Source organism: Ursus americanus, chromosome 2, assembly GCF_024610735.1.
Source record: "Ursus americanus isolate L20-20 chromosome 2, mUrsAme1.1.p, whole genome shotgun sequence".
Lineage (NCBI taxonomy): Eukaryota > Metazoa > Chordata > Mammalia > Carnivora > Ursidae > Ursus > Ursus americanus.
Window position 1 is genome coordinate 101,358,411 of NC_142128.1, and position 4,956 is coordinate 101,363,366.

Below are 4,956 nucleotides of genomic sequence, written 5' to 3' on the forward strand. Positions count from 1 at the left end.
TACTTGCTAGTTTGACATTCTCGGCTATTATCCTTGTAAGTCTTTAATAAGCAAGAAACCCATATCGCAACAGAGACGGGGAAGCTCACGGGGTCATCTGATCCAGGTTCCACGCTCTGACAGATGATCTCATCGGTGACCCTTGCAGAGGGATTTGCCTGGAACTTAAGGCTCTGGATACACTTGGTTTCTATGTGCAGAAGCCCAATCCCGAAGCCCGCAGTTAGATAAGGCTGTTGGAATCTTGTGTTCCCTTGATCTGTGTTCCTCATCTTCCATTACGTGCATTTTTCTGACGGTCCCGTGATAGCTGAACTGGTAGGGCCACCTCGGAGTGACGTTGATGGCCAGTCTGAAGACTGGTCTTACGTCACCAGGAGGGCGGGGTGGGGGTGGGGGCTCGTCTCCAGCTATCTGGGCTGAACCTAAGCAAAGCTGAGCCTGAGATCATCTGGGAGCCCTTCCCCCTGGAAGAGCTGACAGACATTGTGTCTGTCTGCCTTTGGCTTTAAGCTGCCAGGCAACTCGGTGAGGAGTGTGCACCTGTCCTGGGGGATTTTATTCTCCCTGTTTCACAGTTCTTCGTGCTGCTGGCTCTCAGGGAATTTCAGGACAAGCTCCTTCTGTGACTTCAGGGTTAGCCTGATTGGCAAGGAGTCTGCCCAGCTGAGCACAAATTGAAGCCACTTGCTCATTCATGGGCTAGCATCCCCGTTTTCAGGAACAGTTGTTCTAAGTGTGGCAAAATGGAGGACTGCAGAATTTCAGATAATGCCGTCTGGATATCCTCTTGGGACTCCTGGGGTCTTAGCAAAGTCCCATGTGCTACACTTACCCCGAGTTTCAGGTTTCTTCGTTTTTTATTACCCAGAATATTCTGCAGGTTTTCTTAAAATAAACAATCAGCTGCTAGATCCACTTTTACAACTTTGATGACCTTCCAGAATTCATCAATGAACAGAACAATCGCTAGCAATGTCACATGAACCCACGTAAATCTACCGGAATCTGCCCCTGTTCTCTGACGCTCCTCTTCAGAGGAGGCCTGATGGTCGAGCGAATGAGAAGGAAACATTTATTAGAGTAGAGCAAAGCCAGTACTGAACCAGGATTCTAGGAATGTGTCAGCACCTGGCTATTGGGAATGGGGAGAACTGTAGTGCGGACGTGCCCCTTCTAGTATGATCCGGGCCTGGCCAGATCTTTTTGTTAGGTTTTCTTTAGCCTGGCTGAAAAACGCAATACTTTCCCAAAACAAGTCACTTAATACTGTAGGGGGAAGGGAGGGGGAAGGTGAATCACACATAGAGAATTAAAAAACCATACCATCATTTATTCAATCACTCATTCCAAAAATATTCACTAGGCATCTGGTATACACTGGGGACACAGAGAGCAAACAAAACTTGAGAGAAAGCTTGAGTCCCCCCACAAAGCCCCCTCAAGCTTGTAGGTTTTAATATCCTTTGCTGATTAAAAAGACAAAAACTGCATGCAAAATACAGGGGACACGAAAGAACACTTGATACATTTTACCGGTGGTCCCCATTCTCGTGGGGTTTCCTTTCTCCTGGTAGAAATTGTCCTTGGGAAGTTAGACAGTAAACAAGTAAAGGTAACGTGTGTCAGCTGGCGCCAGGAAGACAGAGCAGGTGAGGGGATAAAGAGGGAGGGAGGGAGGGGTGCACTTAGTGGGGGCGGTCAGGGAGAGCCTCTCTGAGGAGGGCCACGGATCTCATGCTATCCCTTTCTAGTCCCAAAGGGCTGGCTCAACTTTGCAAGCCCCTCTTCGCTTCCCTGGCCCCACCGTCCCCACATGAAGGACCCGCCTCATGGAAGCTGGTTTTGCAGACAACATGGATTCCTCAGGTGAGGACCGGCGCTTCTCGGCCATTGGCCTGAGACTTGCCTCTCGGTTCTGCTCTCTGGTCTAGGAACCTGCATTAGTTTTCCGGGGCTGCTGTAACAGATGACTACAGACTGAAACTTCCTCTCTCACTGCCATGGAGGCTCGAAGTCCAAAATCATGGTGTCACAGGGACATGCTTCCCCCAAAGCCTCCCTCGGGAGATCCTCCCGTGTCTCTTCTGGCTTCAGGTGGCCTCAGGGGTTCCTTGCTTGCAGCTGCGTCAGTCCCATCTCTGCCTCCAATGGACACCTTCCCTCTGTGTCCGTGTCTCTTGTCTTCTTAAAGGACACCAGTCATATTGATTAAGGGGCCATCCTCCTCCAGTCTATGACAGGGGACCTAATCACATCTGCAATGACCCTATTTCCAAATGAGGTCGCATTCTGAGAAACTGGGGTTGGGACTTCACCACAGCTTTAATTTTTTTTTTTATTATTTAAGTTGACATACAATGTTATATTGGTTTTTGTACAACAGAGTGACTCAACAATTCCATACATTACTCAGTGCTCACACAATAAGGAGAGTCACCTTCTGTCACCATCCAACGCTATTGCAATGTTACTGACTGTATTCCCCGTGCTGTAATTTTCATTTTCCTGACAGACTTATAACTGGAAGTTCGTACCTTTTAGCCCCTTCACCCATTTTGCCCATCCCCACCCCCACCCCCTCCACTGGTGGCCACCAGTTTGTTCTCTGTATTTATGAGTCCATTTCTCTTTTTGTTTGCTGATTTGTTTTGTGTTTTAGTTTCCACATATAAGTGAAATCATATGGTATTTGTCTTTCTGAGTGACTTCTTTCACTTAGCATAATACCTTCTAGATCCATTCATGTCATTGCAAATGGCAAGATTTCATTCTTTTTTATGGATGAATAGTATTTGTGTGTGTACGTGTGTGTGTGTGCGTGTGTGCATTGTGTGTATACTGCATCTTTATCCATTCATTTATCAACGGACACTTGAGTTGTTTCCAAATCTTGGCTATTATAAATAAAGCTGCAGTGAAGAGAAGGGTGAATATACATTTTCAAATTAATGTTTTAATTTTCTATGGGTAAATAGTAGTGGAATTGTTGGATTATATGGTATTTCTATTTTTAATTTTTTGAGAACCCTCCACACTGTTTTCCACAGGGGTTCACCAATATCCATTTCCACCTACACTTTTTATCCAGATCCTCACCAATACTTGTCATTTTTTGTCTTTTTGATACTGGCCATTCTGACAGGTGTGAAGCAATATCTCATTGTGGTTTTGATGTGCGTTCACCACGATGAGCACCTTTTCCTGTGTCTGTTGGCCATCTGGATGTCTTCTTTGGAAAAATGTCTATACATGTATTCTGCATTTTTTGTTGGATTATTTGGGGTTTTTTTGTGGTGAGTTGTTTCAGTTCTTTATATGTGTTGAATATTAACCCCTTACCAGATAAATCATTTGCAAATATCTCCTCCCTCCCATTTAATAGGTTGCCTTTTCATTTTGTTGATTGTTTTCTTTTCTGTGCAAAAACATTTTACTTTGGGGTAGCCCTCAGTTTGTTTATGCTTTGTTTCCCTTGCCTGAGGACATATATCCTAAGTGTGTTGCTAGGGCTGATGTCCAAGAGATTACGCCTGTTTTGTTTCAGGAGTCTCATGGTTTCACATGTCCCACTTAGGTCTTCAATTGATTTTGAGTTTGTTGTATGTGGTGTAAGAAAGCAATCCAGTTTCATTTTTTGGCATGTGGCTGCCCAGGTTTCCCAACACCATTTATTGAAGAGATTGTCTTTTCCCTGAAGTATATTCCTGCCTCCTTTGTCATAGATTAATTGACCATATACACATGAGTTTATGTCTGGGCTCTCCATCCTGTTCCATTAATCTGTGTCAACGTATCTTTTAAGGAGGACACGATTCAACCCAAAGCAGAGACCAAGAGTCCAGGCACTTGTTTCCCGAACAAGTGACTGGGCCAGGAGAGTCTGACATCATGACTGAGTGTGCACATACACTGAGAATTTCTTAGTGCCTCCGTGGGAGGCCGAATGTATGACAACACTTTCATTGTGTGGAAAGCACAATATTCCTGCTATATGAATAACACCCTTCTGTCATAGGAGAATGATTAAGGTCAAACTCTCGGTTTATTACTAAACGTATGTTGATTGGTAGTAAACAAGTGAATGTGGAATTTGAAGAAACTAGAGGCATCTCCTTAATTTTCCTAAATGTATAGTGATCATAGGAATAGCTAATTCTTCCTGAGCACTTGTTAGGTTCCAAGTAGAGTTGACCCTTGAGCAACGTGAGGTTAGGAGCACACACCTTCCACACAGTCAAGAATCCACAGGTAACCTTTGACTCCCCCGAAACTTACCCTCACATAGACTACTATTGACAAGAAGCCTTACCAATGACACAAATTGTCGATTAACACATATTTTCTATATGTATTTTATACTGCGTTCTTTTAAGAAAGCTAGAGAAAAGCAAATGTTGTTAAGAAAATCATAAGAAAGGGGAGTCTGGGTGGCTCAGCTGGTTAAACGTCACACTCTGGATTTCAGCTCAGGTCACCATCTCAGGGTCATAGGATCAAGCCCTGCCTTGGGTTCCATGCTGAGCATGGAGCATGACTGAGATTCTCTCTCTTCCTCTCCCTCTGCCCCTCTCCCTGCATGTACTCTCTCTCTTGAATAAATAAATCTTAAAAAAAAGAAAATCATAAGAAAGAGAAAATACATTTACAGTACCGCACTACATTTATTTTAAAAATCTGCGTGCCTCATGCAGTTGAAGCCCCTGCAACTGTACTATTCTCAAGTGTTTTTTTTTTTTTAAAGATTTTATTTATTTATTTGACAGACATAGAGACAGCCAGCGAGAGAGGGAACACAAGCAGGGGGAGTGGGAGAGGAAGAAGCAGGCTCATAGCAGAGGAGCCTGATGTGGGGCTCGATCCCATAACGCCAGGATCACACCCTGAGCTGAAGGCAGACGCTTAACTGCTGTGCCACCCAGGCGCCCCTATTCTCAAGTGTTTTATACACGTTAA